This window comes from Mytilus edulis, chromosome 11 (genome assembly GCF_963676685.1).
Source record: "Mytilus edulis chromosome 11, xbMytEdul2.2, whole genome shotgun sequence".
Lineage (NCBI taxonomy): Eukaryota > Metazoa > Mollusca > Bivalvia > Mytilida > Mytilidae > Mytilus > Mytilus edulis.
In genome coordinates this window covers 11,950,035-11,976,998 of record NC_092354.1, presented here as the reverse complement: position 1 = coordinate 11,976,998, position 26,964 = coordinate 11,950,035, and the positions used below count along the sequence as shown (strand labels likewise).

The 26,964-nt window shown below is 31.8% G+C and overlaps 1 protein-coding gene across 6 annotated transcripts in view; it reads left to right on the top strand.

Moving 5' to 3' along the window:
• Window positions 1-26,964, top strand: part of LOC139495139 (atrial natriuretic peptide receptor 1-like) — a 440,175-nt gene that overhangs the window by 50,338 nt on the left and 362,873 nt on the right. For 2 of the 6 annotated variants that reach the window (XM_071283313.1, XM_071283307.1), the window contains exon 1: window positions 19,463-19,700. The exons of 2 other annotated variants lie outside the window; for them this stretch is intronic. The gene's annotated coding sequence lies outside the window, so the exon portion shown is untranslated. Of the gene's footprint in view, window positions 1-19,462; window positions 19,701-24,004; window positions 24,083-26,964 lie in introns of those variants that run through there. 2 more of the 6 variants (XM_071283308.1, XM_071283315.1) reach the window with 2 other exon arrangements.

The window sequence follows — 26,964 nt, the reverse complement described above, 5'->3', positions numbered from 1 at the left end:
GTAAACAAAATCTTGTTTTTTTCTTGTACTTTACTAAACAAATTAAAGTACTTGAAATTTCCTTAAATCATTCTCTTATATCATGTATATCAAGTAAATTAATCCGAAAATGTTGAAACATTAACCATATTTATGACTGAACAAAACAACATACAATGCTTTGAATAAAACATGCGTGTCTTTCTGGCATTGTAACCCCAAAATGAAAACAAAAAGAAACAAAGCACGAATGGACAGATTTTTGCACAAGCATCAATATTTAGAAAATGATCTGAAGAAAATATGTACTAGTATATAATGTGCTTCCTTAACATATGGGTAGTATCAATGTTTATTACATTGCAACTTTTACGTTCTACGACTGCACTGTTGCGTTATAGTGCATTAATAAAAAACAAAAGTATGACATTTTTTTTTGTTTTTTTTTTTTGAATATCAATTGCTCTTACAATTTTATTAGATATTTTGCTTAACTGATTATAACATAAGTAATAGACGTATTGATTGATTAGAAATAATGTACACATTATCATGCTTTCAATCGTTTAATTAAGCAATGCTATGTGGAGTGTATGTTAGAATGAAACACAAGGTACGATGTACGTAACTTTTTAACTCTTTAAAGATAAAAAGAAATCATTGACTATACTTATATTTACATACGTAGTTCAGTCTTAAGTTTTCTATGTTGTGTTTTGTTGACTGTTGTCGTTTCGTTGTTTTATCTCCTGTTTTTTCCAAGGCGTTTGTATGTTTTCTCCGACTTGAGTTTTGGATGATCCTAGGTATCCTCGGCAAATAGTACACACTTTGTTACATCAACATTCTTAGATACAAATGACAACGAACTGTGGCAAAGAGACAATTGCATTACTTGTAGAATTCCATAATTTTGTGTTGTTGTAGATTTTATCATTTGAAGACTTCTTTAGAATTTTTACGTACTGCTACTACATTGCACTGTTACATTATATATAGTAGATGACTTAAAAAAAATATAGATATATGATAAATTGATCTTTTAAATAAATATCCATTGCTCTTAGCTTTTATTAGATTTTTTCCTAACTGATTATAACATAAATAATAGACGTGTTGGCAAATAAGAAAAAGCGTACAAATATTCTGTTGTTTAATTAGGCATTGGGATAGAGTGACGAGGTACAAAGTAGGTAATTTTTAAACTCTTTTGGAATGAAGAAATGTCAATGATTATACTTAAATATACAAAAGTTCCTGTTGCACAGTGACAAGATTTCTATGTAGTGTTTTGTGGACTTTTGTCTTCTCGTCGTTTATCTAGATCTCTTGGGTGTTTTTTTGCATGGGCATTTGTCTGTTTTTTAAGCAATAAAACCAGGTTTAACCAACCATTTTGTCTTAAAATTTCCTATACAAAACTAGAAATATGGCAGTTGTTATTAAATAGTTCGTGTCTATGTTTGCAATTGTTGCTGTTGCACTTCAGTATTCCTGATGTTCCTCTGTTTTTTCTTCTTATAGTCTATGTGTTTCACTCGTTATTGGTTTGGAATCAATTTATTACTTTTGAACAGCGGTATACTACTGTTGCCTTTATTTCTATGACTTAAGTTTTTGATGTCCCTTGGTATTTCCGGCCAGTTTTACACAGTTTGTTTCATCATTATCCTTATACAAAGGACAACGAACTTTGACAGCAAGAACAATCGTATTACTTGTAGAGTTTCCTTTGTTTTGTTGTATAATCATTTGTCATTTGAATTCTTTTGATCATCATTAGTGTCATTGGAATTGTTACTGTCTATTTGTTTGATATCTTAATACATATGCTTTTATTACTGAAAGACAATTGACGTCTATGCTACTAAGAGCTAATTTGTAAATTCACAAATGTATGCTTAGAGACGAGTTTATTATACGTATGTTTTAGTTGTAAATTTGCAACGGATAAACATTAATATTGGAAGAATATCTTAGATTTTTTGCTCCTGAATTAATGCATAAACAAAATGCCATTCACAAATTAATTTCAGCTTTTAACACAACTTTACAAAAGCTGATTGTGTTATGTAACACTTCTGATTTTATGCAAACAGTAAATAAATCAAGTGAGGTGATATATCTGATTATCACCCTCCCTCACGTTCTCTAACTGAAATTTACAATCAATTACTTTCTTGTAAAACCGCAACGGAAATCTTATATCACTTGTAATTCAATAACCACAAATGTAATTAAGTAGTATTAGTGCAATTTCATCCCATTTACGCTATTACTTCCAACTTTCAGTTGAATGTAAAATGCGGCATTGACAAAATGGAGTGTTGAATGCTTTACTAATTTTCTGTGCATGTAAGAAATTAAAGAGATTTATCACAGAATCAAACTGGAGAATTGTACGATGACTATGGATAAAGATTGGATAATATCAACTCAGGCAACTCGACCATGAATGGGTTTGATTCCTTTTCCTTTGGTGTTTTCGTTTTTGATTTCAAGCAGTCTCCCGACGTATTGTACGTTGTCTTTGTTCAGGTCGATTTCATGCTTGATATTCTATAAAACACAAAGATTTAGGACAAAAAATATAAAAACACTTATGAAATGAGGATTTTTCCCCCAGTACAATCAGCTTCTTGAATAGCATATATGTTCCGTTTAGTGGGAGTGCTCAGTGGTAGGTTAAAGATTCATATTCTGACCAAGATGTTTTGAAAGAGTTCATTTTTCTTTGAAAGAGTACCATTTGCGTGAAAGAGTACTTTTCTTGGAAAAAACGTTTTTGTGAGTCGTTAAAATCTTTATTTGTAGCACCATCCAGTAATAAATGAGGAATTACATAGCAAAGAATGCGAATTATTTTTCTGTTTGTTTGGTAAAATCATTTTAATATTTCAATTTTGCAACATTTAAAATTTTGTCGAATGAAAAGGGTCAATTGACGAGGTCATATATATGAAAGTGCATGCGCCTCAAAATAAAGTCTAGATTACCAATAAAGTAAATTCTTAACACCGAAACCAATACCTAATAGACAGAATAATAAACTCGATACGAAATAGATCACCGATACATTTTCGTTAAGTCGTTCTTCAGACAAATCATTTATTTTAACTAACCAATTTACTCTACGTTATTCAAATAGTTGATGAAATACTAAATTGGCAAATTTGATTTTTATTATTGTTGATAGAGACTGTAAAAAGACACTGTCTTAACGCATTGAGGGATAAAACTGTGTTTATATCTGACACATATGGCACGATAAATTGATTCTGTTATTTGCAGTAGAACAAAAGCGGAAAAAAACTTCGTTAAGTTTTTATAATGATTTCTGTGTGAAAATATTGTATCATTAATTGTTTAGAAGTGATAATGGTCACAATTTTAATCTGACGGCTCCTTTTTGTCTTTGTTCGTAATCCATTATTATGTCACCTTTAACGGTTTTGATGTTTGGTATTTATTTATTTTTTGACTCTCAGAAGTTTTATAATTTTTCATGGCAAGATTTCACATCATGGATACATCCGATTAAAGTGTTTTCGATGTTCCGATATCATTTGAAATTAATTGATTTCATCCCACATGAATTTATATAAATGATATACAAATATACAATGTTTTCTTATATTAGTTCGATAAAGTAATTGTCCTTGATCTGAATGAGACCATTCGATTGGATAAAGTAATTGTCCTTGATCTGAATGAGACCATTCAATTAGATAAAGTAATTGTCCTTGATCTGAATGAGACCATACGATTGGATAAAGTAATTGACCTTGATCTGAATGAGACCATTCGATTGGATAAAGTAATTGACCTTGAGCCATAACCAGCTTTATTGCAGTGCCACCCATTATATTACTGATAAACAAAGTTGTTGATTGTTTCCAGGGAAAAACATGACATTACTTGTGATATCTAAATAATTTAGGAGGTCATATTTTTTTTTTTATAGTATTGCTAAAAACTTATGTGTTTTCACAATATTAGTACTTTGCAGACAAAACGCACGACGGTTACAAAAAATAAAAGCCTTGAATATTTGATTAGGTTTATAAAATAACTAATTAATTAAAAGAGAGAGATGTTTCCAGAATTTCAAATTATTTCTAAAATTTATTACAACACATTTAATCTAAACCAAATCCGTATTTCAAGCCAATACCGAAAGGACTTTCTACAGTTTTAACGGCAGTAATTTTTCTGCATCGGATGAACATTTTGACTATTTATGTCTATTCAGTAATGCTCTGGCCGTAACATTTTAAAATCAAAAACCAAAAAGAAGGTTGCAGAGTTGATATAACAAAAAAAAGAACGATAGAAAATCCGGACACGAAACCAGTGATTTGTATGAGGGAGATATATTCCTAAATTTAATTCCAAAATTTTTGAAAAGTAAATTCCTTTGTAAGAAAATTCGTATTTTCATGCCATCACTGGCTCCTGGGCTGGTGTCTTAAATTTGCTTTTGACTCATTGTCATGTTTAAATCATACTTATAAACAATAAAGCTGCCTAACAATTACGGAACATTTCAGTTTTCCGGATTGTTAAAGTAGTCAGTGATTAGTTTAAGATGACTCTTACTCAAGCTTTCCATCAGAACGAGAACATTTTATTGGGTTTAACAATTGTCCTTGAGTCGTAACAAGCTTTATTGCAGCACTACCCAGTAAATAACTGGTAAATTACATGGTAAATTGTGCGACAAATTTGTCTGTTTCTAGTTTAACACATCGAAATATGTCAATTATGTCACATTTCAAATTGATAGTTTGATATCGCGTCGGTTTGAGAACATGAAGAAGGTCACGAAAAGAGTTATATTGCTGGACGTATATGCTTCCCGATAATATCACAGACTAATTGATCCATTACAGATTGTCTTTGCACTTAGAACAATACTTATTACACTGAATAAGACACTACATATACTACTGATCCTTTATTCAGACTTTATTATACTTTTGCTAATTCATCTAGTTCAATAGACAAAACTCATTTATTTCAATGAATATAACGTTTCTAAAGGATTTAAACCAGTGCAGTAATAGCATGCAAACCTAATTGACTATTTTGATATGTATCATTGTTGATTGAGAAGTACATATACAAGAATGAATTTGTGTTCGATTTAAAAGGATAGGCTAAAGGTTGCACTTTGTAAATACAGCTGTTTCTCAAACCAAGCCTCTTTTGGGGAGATTTAGAATATTCATAGAAATTTAATTTTGTTTACATACTGGTTCCCAGTTATGCTCTTTGTGTTCCATCTCATAGAGACATAACTTGGGAATGTTACCAGTAAATATACATGTGCATATTGTTTACATTGAATCTGTGGTAACCAGTCATTCGAGGTTGGGGTAGTTAAGAAAATAAGTGTTAGTTTAAACTCTGAAAAGTTCAGGCTTATAAACGTTGGAAATATGCCGCACTGCCCTATATTTTGACCTTTGAAAAAACTGTAGTGCATATGAACTTACAATTCTAGAATAAGATTTTCAAAACTTCATAGTAAAAGTGGTACCGTTTTAGCCGTAAAAGGAGTTCCTATGGGAAATTGCATTGTCAATATTTACAGAAATGCAACCTAAAATAACTATATCCTTCTATTTGAATTAGATCAAATTTATACTGTGAATTAGAATTTAAAAAAAAAAAACAGATTTGGTTTTTTCATGCTTTAATGCCATATTTTCTGTAAAATATAGTTCATCAATTTGTCTTAATACCTTTCAATATACTGAAGTTGGAAGTTAGAACAGCATATGCCAAATTTAATTTATACCGTTTTTTCAACATTCTGATTTAGTTGCTCTCAATTGTTTGTTTTTTTATATTTTGAGTTTAAGAACTATAAATCATCAGCAAATCCGACGAAGGTTTTTTTTGAAGAATTTGTAAATTGTTAGCCATTGAACTGTTTGAAGTGTTTGAGCGTTTGATTATGCCATTAGATTAGGGAATTTCAGTTTTGAATACCCCCCGGAGTTTGGTATTTTTATGATTTTACTTTAAACATGTACCTTAGTAGATGTTTCAATTTACATAGTGGTCATTCGTATACAATTTCTATTAGTTCTGTTATAAACATGCACAATGTTAAAGGCCGTTGTCTGACGATTTTCGTAATTCACATAAACAGACTTTTATAAGAATTGTCTCATTGGAAATCATACCTGATCTTCTTTTTTGTATGTTTTAATAAAGATCTGGACCAATGGTATTTTGCTTTTAACAATCCAAGACCGCAGATGACATCAAAATAACGTTAAAGACTAAATTGCTCGTTTTGAATTTATCAATATGACATGTATATTCAGGACAAATAGGATACAATTTGTATATTATAATCTAATTGAAAAAATCACCATCATCTTTGGAACTAAGCCTGCACCATCTTTTTTCTGTTATGTTATATTACATTTGATTAGCATGTAATTAAATTGTGGATAACACTCCTTGAAAAATAATTTTAAACTGTGACCTAGTTCCGTTAGGATAACGTCCGCGTTTCCGGATTGATGAAGTGGTAAATTGATTATTCAATTTGACTGCTTACCAAGGTTTCCCACTGACTGAGAACATTGGAGTACCTTGAGACGTCACGATCTAAACTACAGTATCATACATAATTAACAAGTTTCAGTAAGATTGTGCGACAAATATTACAATTTAAAACACCAGCAAATCATGTCAGTTTAACCAATGTTAGACATGATTTAACAAACTTTACTAAAATTCTCCGTTTATGAATTTAGAAATTATTAAGAAACTAAGGTTTCAACTCCCTCAGGCAAAGTTGGTTTGAGATGAATTTGGCTATTTATTTTAGGTAATTTTGACATATAGCTATTGAACGGTTTCGGTACTTATACATCTTCGGATTTCAAATGTTTGGCTTTGAGCGTTCCGGATGAAGGTAAATCCAGAAAAGCGATTCGGATGCAAGAAATTAATAACGTGTTGTTTTCAATATTTTAAAGTGTAAGTATGATAATCCGTTAGATTAAAGAAAATCTCATCAAAGATAGTACTCTTAATTTAGCATACCAGATGCGTGTTGCGTCTACATTAGACACATCAATGGCGCTCATGATTTAGATCAAGCGAATAATATTCCTATAGTAAACAGCATTGTCTAAGCCATCAACAATAGCTCTCATGAACAAGGTACTTAAATGCTCAGAATTAGTATCTAAATCAAAACCTATCACAAAGTCAAGCCAATATATTGTTCCTAAAATCATTTAGTTCTACAGACAAATTAGATACTTCGACCAATCAGCTGTATCCAAATAATGCAAGCCAGTGCACAGATGGAATACTAAATTGATTATCTGACAATAATTATGGTTGACTGGAAATAGCATTAAACACACTACAACATTGTTCACTACATTGTAAGTGATGAATAGCAAAATTTATACTTTAGTACACTATTGAGCCCCTGTTATTTCTCCTAACCTGAAACTGTGCGGACCTCCAACATCGCTGTAATGCGGTGTTGTTTTATATGTCATTAGTTTCACATATAGAGCAGGATAACCCTCAATAGCATCTGACATCCAAGTGTTTGGTGAGGTTTGGGTTGCGCAGTTTTCATTTTACTATGTGGTCTCATGTGCACTGTTGTTGTCTTTTCGCCATTATATCTATTTTTTGTTATGACATTGTATGTTTGTTTTTTGACAATTAAGTTTGAAAACCCTATTGGTATTTTTCGCTTCTCTCTTTCTTCTCAGTTCTTCGTTATAACTATTATTGTATTGGCCATGGTAGAGGGTTGTTGCTTCGAACATTTTACGGACGCCATCACTACTAATATATAGTTATTTGATCGTAATGACATTCTAGTATCTATTTAACAGCTGACAACGGATATGTTTCAATTGTGATAGACACAATGATCCCGTTCTTTTTCTCTCAGATATGACATCACCGGATTAGACTCATTGTACTTACTTAAGCAATATGACGGATGTCATAGATGAATAAGAATCTGTGTACCCTTTCGGGTTACATGAACTTAAGTTCAACCTTGAATTTTGTTGTGTGTTGCCCAGTCTTTAGTGTTCTATGTTTTGCTTGGCAGACCATCATAACTGTTGTCTGGCATTTGATCGGATTTAACAGATTTGTTGTTTTGAGAAGCTCGATTTTCTTCCACTAATATGTTTGAATATTTATATATAAACCTCCGTTTATCTTTACTTATACATTTGAAAAAGATTTCCAGATATTAAAATAAGTAACTGCTTTAAAATGTGATTGCCACATATTGATGGATGTGTAACTTTTGAGCTGTATTTATATTTTTATGTTCTCTCAATATCTATTTTCAACTTCCTTGGTCAGTCTATTACATACACACATTTGGCATACATGCGATTGGTTATCCTTGTTGGGAGAAAGGGGTATTTGTATTTATCGGTAATTTGTACATTTTTCCTTTGATGTGTACTCGCTGATAATGTCAGTATCAGTGGACTGGCCGTGATATAAAAATTATTGGGTTAGTACGCAAATGACATGCGCGAATGCAACACGTAAGGATCTACTTTCCACTTTCATTCACAAAATTGCGCGTGATTTTTATCGCAGAAACGCACGAGATTTTTGGCGAATGAAACACTTGACATTGATTATTTATTATTATTACTTTAACTGTTATGTCAGTGTTTGTTATATCTATTTTGCGTGACTGTATTTATGCATCCCGTCATACTTTGAACGACAAAATTATTTCATGTCTACCTGTGCGAATTTCAAACGCGCAATTTTACACCAGTACCCATACCCTCCTTCCTTGATGGGTGCATTTTACATAGACAAATATAATCGTATAATATAATCAAACTGAGGATGTTAATTTGATGTATGCCTTTTTGTGCTTCTTCGTTACATTTGTTGTTTTTATAGTGATTAAGATGATAACACAATGTTGACTGCTGTACCCCTATTTTTGACATTTTTACCTATTATGTCTGTTTGTTTTGTTCACGCATCGGTGACAATATAATGGAATTTGCGACTGTCATACAAGTGAGAGGTTTAGCTAGCTATAAAACCAGGTTCAATCCACCATTTTCTACATTTGAAAATGCCTGTCCCAAGTCAGGAATATGACAGTTCTTGTCCATTCGTTTTTGATGCGTTTTGTTATTTGATTTTGCCATGTGATTATGGACTTTCCGAATTGATTTTCCTCTGAGTTCAGTATTTTTGTGATTTTACTTTTTTTTCACAAAGTTAGTTAAGCCTTTTTTGTTGTGAAAATGTGAACAGAAAATGCATGAAAGACTTAAAAAAAAAAAGCGTTATCTATAATTGATATATGAAGTACACAACATGGTGTTCCAATCCGAGTTTTTTTTTCATACAATACCAATACATAGCCTGGTGCCGTTCCAAGTAGTTTGTTTTTTCTGTTTCTTGAGAAGTATTTGTTTTACCTGTTCAGTCACTATAAAGTGTTACAATTCATATTTAAACGCAACACATAAATAGTGACCAAAAAGGTACCGCTATCGCATGAGACTGAGAAGCTAGAAAAAAATGAAATTTACGCATTTTTTTGCGACATTTTTGTGGGACCATCATATACAATTTTAAAAGATGTGGTTTCATTGTCAATTTAAAGACAGATATTCATAGACCAAAGAACAAAAAAGTGAACTTATTCATATATGCGGATCTAGGATGAATTTTGAAAAGGGGGTAACCGGGGCACCATCTATTAAAATGTTTGAAATAATTATGAAGTAGACAAGAAATGAGCTTGTTTAGATAATTTACAAATAACAGTCAGCTTTAAGTAAAATATAATTATAAATTGACGTCGTTGAACTTAAAAATGATGATCGATGAAAAATCTGCTGATTCATATCGTATCATTCTAATGTTCTGACTTACTATGCTCGAAGGGGGATAGGACCTTATTCGGGACTCCGGGATCGGGTGTCCTTAAGCTCGTGATTTCGGGATATCGGGATTTACTTTATTTAAATGACAGGAGTTTGAAATCCTATCAATAAGGGGTTAAAAGTATACCAACGTCGACTATCACAGTAGAGCTTCTCTCGAAGAGCTCTCTTCTCTTGACTTTAATTCGGGACCTCGTGATTTGTGTTTTTAAACCCTGGATTTCGGGATCAGGACCCTCCTACCCCCTCCCCCTATGTTGATGCTTTGTGAAAAATAAAGAAATCTGACTTACCGGTATGCTACCATTATATTTGCCATTGTTAGAGTCATGTCCAAAGCAGAATATTAAAGAAACACATGCAATAATTTCTTTTCAATACTTTGTGCAAGAGAACGCCATGTTTACTGCACTATAACACAATTTCAAATGACGTAATGCAGCCTGTGACGTCTTTCAAGTGTGATTCGCCGTGATTCGACGCGAAAAAGAAGTTCGGTTGTTATTTTCTCTATTATTGTAGTAATTTTTTATTTTTTTTTAAATTACCGATAAACCGAATAAAGGACTTTTTGTTTTTGATACTGACTTTATCACAGAAAATATCAGGCTCGCCCTTCGGGCTCACCTAATATTTTACTGTGATAAAGTCAGTATCAAAAAAAAAAGTCCTTTATTCTATATTTAACTTATCCTTCGTGAATCTAACTCTTTCTGCACCCATTGTATAAAAAAAAATAATCAACGTGTGATTCATTTGATCTCAGTTCATCATTGGTTAAAATCCGATTATAACGTCGAATTTTCTGGCTTTCCTCTGAATTTCCTATTGTGACGGCATGAAAAAAGGCGACCATCCCTGATGACGTCACATAGAAAGAACATATCGTTTTGCAGATCATTCGTAAAGAAAGAATAACTTTGCCTTCATATTGTTTGAAAATCATTAGAGAAACAGATTCCACCACCAAATCTCGTGTAATACGATATTTATCCACTCTCGACAGTTAAACTTAAATATTTAAAACGCTCGGCGAGCCTCGCGTTTTAAATTTGAAAATTTAACTGTCGAGAGTGGATAAATATCGCATTACACTCATTGCAGTGGTAGAATCTAAATGTATTTCCACCTTTCCTAGGTTTTTATGTTGCTTCATTGTGTTTATGAAACATGTATAGCTATGAAGCTGAAAAACAAAAATTACTCCCTTTAGAACAACGTCGGCTCAATGATTAATCTAAAATGACTCTTAACAAGGTTGTACGTATTAAAAAATAATAATTTTGATTGGATTTAACAATTGACCTTAAGTCATGAGAATGCCAAATAAATTTATGATAAACTTCATAGTAAATTATGCGACACAAATGTTTGATTGAACATGTCACTTCTGTCACAGTTCAACGTTTTGTAGGTTTCAGAAGGTCACGTGATTTTTTATACTGCTGGAAGTGTCTGTCTGTTCAAAATATCATGCTCCAACAAATCAATTAAAGCTTTTCTTGACGTTTTTAATAATACCAAATTTAGAATCCCTGTCACGGTACTTATCTACCCCAAATTCATGTATTTGGTTTTGATGTTATATTTGTTATTCTCATATGATTTTGTCTAATGCTTAGTCCGTTTCTGTGTGTGTTACATTTTAATGTTGTGTCGTTGTTCTCCTTTTATATTTAATGCGTTTCCCTCAGTTTTAGCTTGTTACCCCGAATTTGTTTTTTGTCCATTTATTTATGAGTTTTGAACAGCGGTATACTACTGTTGCCTTTATTTATAGACATATATCACCCAATCAGACCAATATATTTTCTTTAAAGCATTCAGTTAACAGTCCATTTGTATAACCAATCTAATCCTGTCAAGGAATTCAAGTTCGTAGACAAATGAAAAAAGCTAAATTGATGATTTTGTTATTAAGTATTACTGACTTAAAAGTTGGAAACTACACTGTTTTACTAACTTATATTAAACATGGGAGTTTATTTCTTGTCATTGTAGTAAAAACAAACGAACACAACCATGTGAGATCGTCATTATAGTGTGCACCATGGATATGAATGTATAATATGACATCAAAGAATATGTTCCCATAATATACATTGTGTCAATTATTTCAAAATGAAAGTCTTTGAACTTTATTCATAGCATTTGAAAAAAATATGAATATTGGATCTTTCTTTGCCTCTCTCATAAGGGTAAGACGGCATGCATTAACTACTACAATTTTCAAGTGTAATCCAGAAATTCTAAGAAAACAATTTACTGTTGAGGTACATATAAATGCATATAAAACTGCATTTAAAACAAACTAGTATATATAAAAAAAAAACAGTATCTGGGGGTAAACTGTATATTTTCTTATATCTTAAACCTTTGAAAATAATATCATTAAACATAAGAACTGCGTTTCACTATAACAACAGAAAAGTTAAAAACTGAAATTCGAATACAAAGCTTACAATGCTATCCGAGCTAACAAATAATATAAAGCAATTTTATTAAGCGTGTCCTGTTTAAAATGACCGTCAAATCGATATATTAGTTTTAGTTGACATGTCAATTGTCAACCACTCTGTAAATAAACGTCAATCACAGATTACGTCTAATCTCCGTCCCGTAAAAACAAACGGGGATGATGTAAAATTTATCTATGGTTTTATAAACTATAGTGTAAGATCCTGCTTATTGATCAAGGACAAATGATAGCGATCAATTTACTGGATGATAGTTTTTTTATATGATTTTACTTTACGTAACCTAATTTTCAATTCATTTAACACGCAATCAAGTTATTGGATGCCGTTTTCTTTTGCGTGTAGATGTGATTTCTATTTGACTTACTAAACGTTTTAAACTCTCTTGAGAAATCCAAAACACTACGGAAATTAAAGTTTAATTATGCATTTATTATGGTTTTTTTTTTTATAAAAATACAACAAAAAACGACAGAGTATAAACAAAAATATCAAACTCCATGGTCAATCAGGGGAAATTCATAAAAACTGACAAATATTTCTTAGTAGAGGTATTTCCGAAGACAATGGTGGTTATAGGTAATCCGAAGAAAAGGGTTGGTATCAGCACTTCTAAACATTTTTAGTACTATATTTTTTAGACAATTCAAAAGATTATTAGATGCAAACAATAAATGACATTTCCCCAATTTCACATATTAAACATATTGGTATAATAGTATTCAGGAGACAGTAGTGTGTGATTTTATACCAAGGTTCATACATATTTATTGAACAATTAATGAAGATGAATCAATGTGTTTTGATTTTTAAAGTGTTTATTGAATATTCAAAATGTAAATATTTAAAGTCATCTGAACAATCCCCGTCAGATTTACCGTTCCGATGTCTAGATCTCGTTTAACTGTTGTTACTTTATTGTTGCGTATGTTTTTACTTCATTAATCGAGGCAACAGCTATTCATAAGTCTCTTGATAACAGCCGTGGTCAAATATTCTGCAGATAAAGCATCAAGAAACCATAAAATCAAAACTTGACCTGCCTCAGTTTAATAAAGAGTCTAGACTCTCGGGGAACGTTCGTCAGTCACGGTATCGTCAGCGACGTAAGCCATAGTTGCCTTTGATATTGAATTTTTGAAAAGCAAGTACTGTACTCTGCTAAAGATTATTACAGATTAATATAAAATTTCTTCAAGGGTGCGATTTCTATCCTTTGTAGTTTCTGTTAATGGTATTTTAACAGTACTACGAGGGCGATAAAACCAACATTAGTAAAATATACAACTGTTATATAAGTATGGTTTACATCATCCACACTGAGACTGTAAAATAAATCAGTACCTATCTCACTAAATGATGTGCATGATGGATTATGGATCAGTGATCTTCAAAACAAGTTAATCTGGATGTAGATTCTTGTTTTATCAATATTAAATAATGGAAAAAATGAAGCAACCATATGTAAAGGTAAATAATAGTACATCATGACTGATTAAACCTTATCCAACTTAAAACCTCTAAAATTCATACTAATAGGGCCAGGTGGATTTTTTTGTTGTTTAAAAGTGTACTTCTTAATTCCAAAAAGCCTCTTGATTACCACTCTGCGGATCTCTGCGACACTTGGCGTCTGTCGTGAAACATCTTTTCTTCTGAAACTACAAGGCCAATTTCAACCAAACTTTAAATATCTGGGAATAACTTTGTGTTCTTTATTTTTTTCCCTCCGTCAAGACGTATGGCCGACATAGATGGCAACGGAACGCATTGGTTAAATACATTAATAACATAACATAAACGGTATCAATATGTTGTCACCAGATACGCATTTCGACAATATATGTCTCTTAAGTAATGCTCGGGGCCAAAATATTTAAAAATCCAAAGCTTAGGTATAGTTAGCTTTAAAACCAAGTTCAATTCACCGTTTTCCACATACGAAAATGCCTGTACAAAGTCAGGAATATGACAGTTGTTATCCAATTGTTTGATGTGTTTGAGCTTTTGATTTTGCCCTTTTATTAGGGACTTTCCGTTTTGAATTTTTCCTCGGAGTTTTTTTGTGATTCTACTTTTTAAATGATCAATACAGGTTCCTTGGGGCTTCTTATTTTGTGTTTTCATATGTTTTAATCTCTTAAACTATTTGTTTTGAATTTTGTTTCGTGCAAATGATTTGAGTTTGTAGTTTTCGTTTTCCCTATTAGAGATAGTACAGTGGATGTTTTGGTCAATTTCTGAATCTTTTCTCCGACCTTAACTGAAACGCTGTAAAAATTCATTGAAGCCAAGTGTGATTTGTTTTAATACAGCTATTATTTTTGTCTTTTTTCGTATATGCATTTATGTAGGGGTATTTTATGGGCATATTACTTTAACAAACTATCCTTTTCAATAGCTGAACGTTACACCGTACATCTACTCTAAACAGAACGTTACACCGTACAACTACTCTAAACAGAACGTTACACCGTACATCTACTCTAAACAGAACGTTACACCGTACATCTACTCTAAACAGAACGTTACACCGTACATCTACTCTAAACAGAACACAGAACGTTACACCGTACATCTACTCTAAACAGAACGTTACACCGTACATCTACTCTAAACAGAACGTTACCCCGTACAACTACTCTAAACAGAACGTTACACCGTACATCTACTCTAAACAGAACGTTACACCGTACATCTACTCTAAACAGAACGTTACACCGTACATCTACTCTAAACAGAACGTTACACCGTACATCTACTCTAAACAGAACGTTACACCGTACATCTACTCTAAACAGAACGTAACACCGTACATCTACTCTAAACAGAACGTTACACCGTACATCTACTCTAAACAGAACGTTACACCGTACATCTACTCTAAACAGAACGTAACACCGTACATCTACTCTAAACAGAACGTAACACCGTACAACTTCTCTAAACAGAACGTTACACCGTACATCTACTCTTAACAGAACGTTACACCGTACATCTACTCTAAACAGAACGTTACACCGTACATCTACTCTAAACAGAACGTAACACCGTACATCTACTCTAAACAGAACGTTACACCGTACATCTACTCTAAACAGAACGTTACACCGTACATCTACTCTAAACAGAACATTACACCGTACATCTACTCTAAACAGAACGTTACACCGGACATCTACTCTAAACAGAACGTTACACTGACATCTACTCTAAACAGAACGTTACACCGTACATCTACTCTAAACAGAACGTTACACCGTACATCTACTCTAAACAGAACGTAACACCGTACAACTTCTCTGAACAGAACGTTACACCGTACATCTACTCTAAACAGAACGTTACACCGTACATCTACTCTAAACAGAACGTTACCCGTACATCTACTCTAAACAGAACGTTACACCGTACAACTTCTCTAAACAGAACGTTACACCGTACAACTTCTCTAAACAGAACGTTACACCGTACATCTACTCTTAACAGAACGTTACACCGTACATCTACTGTAAACAGAACGTTACACCGTACAACTACTCTAAACAGAACGTTACACCGTACATCTACTCTAAACAGAACGTTACACCGTACAACTTCTCTAAACAGAACGTTACACCGTACAACTTCTCTAAACAGAACGTTACACCGTACATCTACTCTTAACAGAACGTTACACCGTACATCTACTGTAAACAGAACGTTACACCGTACAACTACTCTAAACAGAACGTTACACCGTACATCTACTCTAAACAGAACGTTACACCGTACATCTACTCTAAACAGAACGTTACACCGTACATCTACTCTAAACAGAACGTTACACCGTACATCTACTCTAAACAGAACGTTACACCGTACATCTACTCTAAACAGAACGTTACACCGTACATCTACTCTAAACAGAACGTTACACCGTACATCTACTCTAAACAGAACGTTACACCGTACAACTACTCTAAACAGAACGTAACACGGTACATCTACTCTAAACAGAACGCTACCCCGTACATCTACTCTAAACAGAACGTTACCCCGTACATTTACTCTAAACAGAACGTTACCCCGTACATCTACTCTAAACAGAACGTTACCCCGTACAACTACTCTAAACAGAACGTTACCCCGTACATCTACTCTAAACAGAACGTTACACCGTACAACTACTCTAAACAGAACGTTACACCGTACATCTACTCTAAACAGAACGTAACACCGTACATCTACTCTAAACAGAACGTTACACCGTACAACTTCTCTAAGCAGAACGTTACATCGTACATCTACTCTAAACAGAACGTTACACCGTACATCTACTCTAAACAGAACGTAACACCGTACATCTACTCTAAACAGAACGTTACACCGTACATCTACTCTAAACAGAACGTTACACCGTACATCTACTCTAAACAGAACGTTACACCGTACATCTACTCTAAACAGAACGTTACACTGACATCTACTCTAAACAGAACGTTACACCGTACATCTACTCTAAACAGAACGTTACACCGTACATCTACTCTAAACAGAACGTTACACTGACATCTACTCTAAACAGAACGTAACACCGTACATCTACTCTAAACAGAACGTTACACCGTACATCTACTCTAAACAGAACGTTACACCGTACATCTACTCTAAACAGAACGTTACACCGTACATCTACTCTTAACAGAACGTTACACCGTACATCTACTCTAAACAGAACGTAACACCGTACATCTACTCTAAACAGAACGTTACACCGTATATCTACTCTAAACAGAACGTTACACCGTACATCTACTCTAAACAGAACGTTACACCGTACATCTACTCTAAACAGAACGTAACACCGTACATCTACTCTAAACAGAACGTTACACCGTACATCTACTCTAAACAGAACGTTACACCGTACATCTACTCTAAACAGAACGTTACACCGTACATCTACTCTAAACAGAACGTTACACCGTACAGAACGTTACACCGTACATCTACTCTAAACATATGTTTTAATAAACTACACCGTTCTCTTCCTTGATAATGTCTGAAAGTTTATAGACATTTGTGATAACGTTATTGTAATATCATTAATAATTTAATCTGTTAAACTGCAGTAGCATTTGGGATTTGATATCTGAGTAAGAGTTGATTGAGGACTCTTCATTTCATTCACTTTTATACATGATAATGTACTTTGATTTGCGATTAGTTGTAATTGTAAGGGTTCATGTGACCTTTTTTGTTGTGTTTATAGGGTCAAAGAATTTTATGTTGAACATGTTTGACATCACTTCGGTGTTGACATGAATATCAATTAAAGGATCATTTTTATAAATTTCTTGTTACAAAACGTTGAATTTTTTCCAAAAACACTAAGGGTTTTCTTAATCCAGTAATAGATAACCTTAGCTGTATTTTGCACAGCTTTTTGGGATTTAGGGTCCTTAATGCTCTTCATATTTGTACTTGTTTGGCTTTATAACTATTTTGATCTGAGCGTCACTGATGAGTCTTATGTAGACGAAACACGCGTCAGGCGTATTAAATTATAACCCTTATCCTTTTATAACTATTTGACGGAATATTTCATTCAGTCTGAGAGTACTTGCTCACTACAGCAATTATTATGCACATACAATACAATAATAAGAAATTGTTGTATGATTTTCCCATAGAGACTAACTAAACAAGGATATTTATCACGGACAACTATTTGTATATATCTTGACATTAATACCCCAGCATGACAACGTTTTAAACAATGAAAACAAATAACGATCCAAACTTTGATTAATCAATTAAACTTAAAACAAGAATATTAATTATTACAGCAAGTGTACATAATGTTTACACGTTATGGCTATGCCAGGTCTGTCTAGTTTGTTCATATGTTGTTCGCTGTCTGTTTTTCTGTATTTGTATGCTGGAGGAATTGTTGGTTGGTGTATTCTTTTGTTCTGTGTTTTGGGATTTGGTGATTACTACTCCTTCTTCATAAGATTTGTAAAAAATAAATAAATTAAGGTTTGTTTAACATGTTATTTAGCTTGAATTGATATTTTTTTTTATTCGCCAAATCTTGTTGAAAACGTTTACAAATGGGGATAAAAAAAAAGGAAATATACAGTACTATCCTAGGTACATGTAAAGGAAAAAAATATATAAACTGTATTAATGCTTTGTAAATAATTAATGTTCCTTACTAAACTAAACCATGAATTGATTACCAACTAACATTGCTAGTATCAAGCAGAGTATAATGAGCAAAGCAAATTAAACTAGAAATAAAAAAAAGTATGAAAATAAAGACCACCTAACCTTTCGTCTACTAAAACCTTCATTACATATAATGTTTTACTGTGTGTTAAAAATGTTGATTTCATTTTTAGTTTCAAACTCATAGTCAATGCCGCCAACATTATATATATTTTTCAGTGAATTCATGTTGCATTTTTTTCTTGATCTTCCGTTACATTATCATGAATATTTTTTATCCGTTCTGGGAACATTTCATATCGGCACATCGATACAAGAAAATGATATTTTTTTAATTTTCATTTTGAGAAAAGACTATTGACAAGGGATCAGAATAATCAACTGATATGTTTGTTCCTGTGGTCTATAACTAGCACGTCACAATGTCAGACTAAATAGTTTGGAATTGTATATAACATGTTTTGAATGTATGCATGTAGTATTTACTGCTAGACGTTAAACATTCAGCAATCCAATCTGAGTGTTGATTCCCTCTGAATATAAAAATTACGTTCAATTATCCATAATGATGTTGTTACAATTATCTTTTCATTAAAATGTCTTTTGTAAACGTTACAACCCATTAATTATCGAATAAACAATAAATAAATACTTGATATATTGGATTCTCTAACCATCTGCTTCATTGGTGATAAAATACGTCTTAATGATGAAAAATTATGTGTCAAGACTGACCTAAACAACTACAACGACCCGACAAATACCATTGATAATTTATTATTGAATTAGATATACTTTGCACTAATAATTAATTGACATTGAACTCGTGCGTTTTTAACGTCAATATTTGATAGATGATGGACACGTGAAACAGCACATTGGTACAAGCTGTGTAAAATTTTAAAACAAAGAGTACAATGAAATTGTCGGTGCACTTTTTGTTGATATTGAATTTCACTGGTAAATTCATACAGCTTGTATAAATGACATGTACAACTAAATCGGTATAACTATATAATTGATGTAGTTTTAAAAGTATACGCTGTAATCGTTTTAAAGTGTGTAATATCTGGACTGACTATCGAAGGTAGGATGTTTCTTTTTTAAATTCAGTCAATTAATATATTTGTATATACAATTTGGTTCAACTTCTTTAATGTTTATTCGGGTAGCATACATGCTTAAGGAATGCTTGTAGAATAACGATTTTTCTATTTTATTTATATTTATTATTTGAATTGCCACGTCTTACGGTTTTTTTCTGCGCTAATTTGAGTATCTCTTAGAACCTTTCCCTTGTTCATATGAAATTTTAGGAATTGTGCAATGTCTATATATAAAGATATAGTAAATAAACCCATCATAGATACCAGGATTGAAATTTTGTATTTTAGACCAGACGCGCGTTTTGTCCACAAAAGACTCATCAGTAACCTTTTATGGTCAATTAAGATGAACACCACGGTTCAACTTGTGATTTAAGAATCATTCCCTAATTTGGAATTAACATTATTTTTCGAAATATAAGTGCTTGCTTAACATCATGTGACACATATTTCATGCATATTCAAAACAAAAACAAACTAGCAAATGAATGCATGTGCAGCAAGTTGTATCGACCTGTATAAGTTTTATAATAGTTTATGACTTAAAGAAATACCGTAATACATATTCCTTTTTAATATGAAATATTAGGAATTGTACAATAAAATTGAGAATGGAAATGGTGAATGTGTCATAGAGACAACAACCCGACCATAGAAAAGTCAATAGCCGAGGGCCACCAATGGGTCTTCAATGCAGCGAGAAACTCCCGCAATGTCCATATATATGGATAAAGTATATTGTTACTTCCCTAGATATTGTTTGAAATCCAGCCGATTTTGTCATATTTCGCAAAAATCTGTACTTATTTACCCTTTTTGGACGCATAAATCAACGCTTTAAAATAGATGTTGACAAATATTGATTAAATAACTTTCTCACCTGTCTTTTTTAACTTTATTTTTTGTTATCTTGAAACATTGTTTTACCATTAAATATGCCCAATACCGTTTATGTCATTATTGTCTGGATAAGGTAGATATAAAAAAAGAAGATGTGGTATGATTGCCAATGAGACAACTTTAGATTTTATTTGTCTTTTCATGCAGCCATTCGTTGAAAATTTACATTTGAACATGTGTGAATGCTTTTTATAATGTCATACAACGCTTAAATAGGTTGATGTGTTTCAGTCACTTGACTAAACTGATCCTCTGTTGTGTATAAAACGCTTAAACGTTTATCCTGTTTACATGTAAAGTTCAAGCAGAATTAAAATATTGTACTGTGGCATGCTGTTGAAGATCGCAAATACATTGTGTTTTACTTAAAATTAAAACAGAAAAAACATGTGTTTCATTCTAGTAAAACTACAAGACGGAATAAGAAATGTAAAATAAATACATCCGTCTGCTGATGATTAAAAAGAAGTAAAAGAAAAACCTCATATTGGTTGACGCGTGACTTTTTGCAATCCCGATAGATTATATTGTAAACGACATCGAGGTTTGTAAATCTTTCGTAAGGGTCTGAATGGTGGGTATTGGATCTTCATTCTTGTGTCCGTTAACTTTTTCCAATTTTGCCATTTTTAAGTATTTATCCAATATTCCTCATTATATGTTAGTTTTCCATTTCCATTATTCTGTCTTTTTCTTTACATTTTTATTTTTATCTTCTTTATCTTACCTCTGATCTATTAACTGCATCCAAACCCTTTAACTTGCCTGATTTTTATTCAGATTTACATGAATAAATATACTATTAGTAAAATGTAATTAGCAAATATGATATATTTTCATTTAGAAAATTGGCACTACAGAGAAATATTGATATTTGTCGTGTATCATTTACAAACCAAGGAGAAAAGTACGCATAGTTGCATTTAAAGCACTTTTCTTTATTAAGATTTATCAAAAAAAAACATATAGTTTACAGAAGACTTATTAGTATATCTGCATTGGCGAAACAGTAAATAACAAGCGATTTATTTCCCTAACTTATGCAGTTTCATACTCGTTTGACAAAATTGATAAATTGTCTATATTGGGATGCCTTACATTCTTTTTGCGTAGGCTGTTCATTTTCTTCTCGAAAAGAACAAGTCGAAACTTCCGCTGTGCTTAATTATTGAAATTTGAAAATACTGTAAAGACTTATGCTATACATATAAAGGATATTACCTGAACGGAAATATTTCACCCTCGAATAGTTGAATATAAAACAACACACAACACAGTTTTTTAAATTAAAAATAACTTTTCAAGATTGTAATAAAATGGCATATATTCTATGAACTTCGTCAGTAGATTTACACTCTTATTGATTAAAATTATAAAACATATCATAAATTGGTTAGACACTAGTGAGTTGACAATGAGACACTAATATTAAAAAGATGGAAATCGAAACGATATGATACACAATTATGATAATAACAATAACAATTAAAGTAATCATATATATACATAACACCAAAGAAGTCAATCTTCTTTTTAATCATCACCAGACGGATGTATTTATTCTACATTTCTTATTCCTTCTTGTAGTTTTACTAGAATGAAACACATGTTTTTTCTGTTTTAATTTTAAGTAAAACACAATGCATTTGCAATCTTCAACAGCATGCCACCGTACAATATTTTTATTCTGCTTGAACTTTACATGTAAACAGGATAAACGTTTAAGCGTTATATACACAACAGAGGATCAGTTTAATCAAGTGACTGAAACATATCAACCTATTTAAGCTTTGCATCACATTATAAAAAGCATTATCACATATTCGAATGAAATTTTTCAAAAATTTACTGCATGAAAAGGAGACAAAAAAAGTCTACCTTATCCAGACAAAAATGGCATAAAAGGTATGAAACATATTTGATTGTACAACACTGTTTCAAGATAACAAACAAGTATGTTGAAAAAGACATGTGAGGAAGTTAATACAACTATATTTGTCAACATATTATTTTAAAGTGTTGATTTGTGCCTCCCAAAGAGTAAATAAATACATTTTTGCTTCCGAAGCACATTTCCAATAAATTACGCAAGTGCTTCTTATAAAAAAATAAAAAGGGAACACTCTCAGAGCTAATATTTAAAACCTGTTTTGTATGTGTCTAAGTCAAATTCACTATTATGTACAGATTTTTTCCGGCTATGTAAGAATTATTTTAATGTTTGCTTGAATTTTTTAGTCAGGTGTGTTGATTCATATTATATTACTTAAAATCTTCTTCTTTATATATATATTTCACAATCGTTTTTTTTTTTTTTTATAAATTCACTGTGTTCTTCAAGCAGAAATATTATATTTCAATAATGAAAAGTATTAAAATAAAACCAAGCCTGCAAATATTTTTCGCAGTTATAATTGTGCACGACGGTTCTAGTGTTTTAAAACTTATTATGGTCTCAGATGAACCTGATGAAAGATCGCACAGAAACTCAGCTACATCAGTAGTTCACGTAGCTATTTCATTTTTCATTTTGAAATTGCTTCATATGAATATTAACTTTCTGTTATATAATTTACAGATAAAAAGGGAAAACGTGTATCATTATCATTTAATCAATTCGAAACATAAATGTTGCAAAAGTTTCGCTTGGTTTGTTTTTGTAATTTTTATTGTAAAAAATGTTTATTTGAAACACATTTCCACAAAAGAGGTTGGTGTTGAACGCACTGTAGCATTCCAACACATAACTGGATTGTCAACAGGCTACTGACGACTCTAGATGCATTGATTATGCCACTCCGCCATCAGGACCTGTAACAGAGCTTAGAAAGCAGTATTTGTATGTCAAATCATAAAACATATAAAGATTTACAGGAATAATCATCAAATATGTTTCACTGTACAACAGAATACAGTGCATTCAGCTGTACCAATCAAACGACTCGCTAAAAAGACAAACAACAACAGAGAATACTTAACATTTGTATGTAAACACAATTTACCCCTTTGACTTTATAGACCGAACTTGTGCTGTAAACGTACACACAATATAACAAATCTGCATCAGACAGCTTCTACATTCTTAGAAGCACCACAATGAATTAGGATGTAAAGGAGGACATTTATCACATAGTATCCACAAAGATGTATCCAAGGTGTTGAATTCCTGGTTCCACAGCTAAAATTTAACTCCCTCAAAACATTAATAAATACATGTACATTTCCCTATATTACTGCAATGTGGTTAGACATCATCTTTATTCAATAATACCAGAAACACAATAATCATATTCATTCGTTATTCATTATAAATATCTTTTGATGAAAACAAATTACATGTGTCTCATTGAAAGGTTATTACCTTGCTATCTAATGCATTTAAATGAGTATAAATGTGTAATTGATGCTGTTCACAAAATGTTTATTATCAATCCTTTTCACATAGGAGTAAATCATTATACAGGTAAGAAGTTTATAGTAACATAAATATAACTACTATATATTATAAAATAAAAATGTTGTCCTTATATATACATTTACATTTTATTGTGCTTTTATTAACTGGTAAGAATTATCCTTAACTTGAAACAAACGGGGAAAACAAAGCATATTTGGAAACGAAAACAAACAAAATAAAGATGTTGTCATAATACATTTTAGTGTTCCTTTATTAACTGATAAATACATTTGTAAGTAATAACTACTGTTAACTTGAGACAAACGGAAATACATGGGAGTAATTAATCCAAATTGCCAGAACTCAAATCGTAGTTAAAAAATTCTCATCACTCATAATTTTGTGCATCAGTAGCCTGTTTTATCTGAAATACACACCAGTGGTCCAATGCATGCATGTAGATAAATGTTTGTAAAGCAAAAGAAAAAAAACAACTAAAAACCCCAGAAACAACAGAAACAACAGAAAAAGACCAAGTTTTTTGGGAAATCAAAAGGAAAACAATTCTATATTCGAACAGCGGTGTACTTCTGTTGCCTTTATCTTTATAAATTTCGTGCATCAGAAGCACTTTTGTTGATCTACATATGAAAGATAGGTATATATAAATACGTAGCAGCGTTTGGAACTACAAGAATCATCAAAGGTGACATTCGTAGAAAAGTCTTAATTCATCAAAGATCAATTCTGCCAGAAGGAGTTGGAACTTTAGTTGTCTAACAATTTCAGGGGAAATTTTAGAAACATGTTAAAATGTGTTTATATTGTACTTTTTAAGTTTTTGTACCTTAAAGAATATTGTGATATGCCAGGTACTTAATATTTTGAATGTTGGATATTATCTGACTAAGTATATTTAATAAATTGATTATATATCTTTTCAAATTATGTTTTAAAAAGGATATTATTTTTGTATCGCTACTATGATTGGTCAAAGGTGCATGATTTGAGAAACAAATTTATGGAACGACTTCTGAAAACTAATTTCAGCGTCACTACTCGAAACAAAATAGCTTGTTATGTAATAAAACGTATCACTGCATTAAATTAGAAGTCATTTAAGAACCTTGGAAATGTTTTTGTCAACTGGTTATAAAAATGTCATAAAAAAGAGATGTCATGCGTAACTTTGTACTAGCAGTGATCTAATGGTACGTGTATAATATGCACATGTATATAACACTAAAACCATTCTAATCGGCATTCAATATTTTTAAACCAAAATAAAATATTCTACATTAAGTTTTTATAAAACGTATGTTTTTCTAACACATTTACATAAAACGGTATAAAAACTTAACGATCATGTACAGTGTACCACGTAATTTGACTTTTTATAGGTACAAATATATTATGAGGTTCGTGAAGTGAGTTTTGTGAATGGGTGGGGTTTTATCCATGATTTAGACCTGAAATTTCTTGAGTAAATCAATGTCGTCAAACCAGGCATGATATAGTTTCGACACTATGTTGCATATTAAAATTCAACGCTGAGGTTTTATGATTTACATCATTTAGTTATTGGTACGGCAAACAAACCGTTTTGATTTTTTTGCAGATTCTTGATTTTATCAATTATATTTCATCTGAGATATATATTTTAAAAGACAATGCTATATGACACACTGTTTTGTCTCACTCTTTTTTGTATATAAGCTTAACGGCCATGTACCATCGATAATAAATTTAAACATAAAAAATGTGACTGTATAAAAAGACAGTTGCTTGATTTTACTATTTCTAGTACTTGTTTGTGTCTTATTGACTTTTTACCCATTTCTTCTGTTCTTTCTTTGAAATATATGTATACATACTATATGGATAAGAACTCACTTGGTTTTTTTTTATTACAAATACCTGCTAGTCACATAAATTACTTTTATTTGTCGTTTCTAATACCAATAACGTTTGCTTTTATTGGTAAATCCGGCTACAATCCGTCACGTATTAGAATTAAATAGCCCCGCTTGATATAATTATAAATCTATTGCACAGTTTTGCCAGTCGTGAACAGCACGTTGATGCGTATTGATGGCATTTAAAACTTCCTTAGGAATGATTTGTTAAGGATGCTTACACTTCTATAGTTTGTACTTGTTGGCTTTCCTAATTATGTCTTCTGTATCAATATATCCCGTGGTGTCATTTAACTTGCTAAGATACGATTCATACTAGATATATATCATATTTACACTGAGTATAAACTTATCAAGAGATTTATATATATGTAATAGCTTCACTGAGAATAAAATAACCATGAAGATATGAATGAAGGTGTGAATGGTAACCGTCAATTGGACAGGACAACAATTAAAAGATATTTATTAGCTATATTGCAAATATGTGTGCAATGTAAAAGTCGTGGTTAAATGTTACAGGTTCTGTGAATGTAAATCTCAATTGTGGCCTTCTTACTTTTTTTTAATCGAGAGTCACTGACAAAACTTTAGTGATATATATTATTAACAGCCTATTAGTCAATATCACTGCTAGTAGTGGTTTTCACCGCGATTATCAGCACATCTATGTTGAGATTTGTTATAATGTATCTATAGAACCAGATTTAATCCACTATTTTCTACGTTAGAAAATGTCTGTACCAAGTCAGGAATATGACAGTTTTCAATTCGTTTGATTTGTTTTAGCTTTTGATTTTGCCTTTGGTCAAGGAACTTTTCGTTTTGAACTTTAATTAAAGATCGGTATTTTTTTTTTTTTTTTTTATATTGTCATCATTATAAAATTACAGTTTACAAAACTTTAAACTTATAACAATATTAACGGTTTACGACCCACAGAAAAAGATAAGCTTAACTGTATTTGGGGGGAAAATTGAATGTATGAATATTACTGCTCTTAAAATTGCTTGTATTTTATTTAATTGGCCT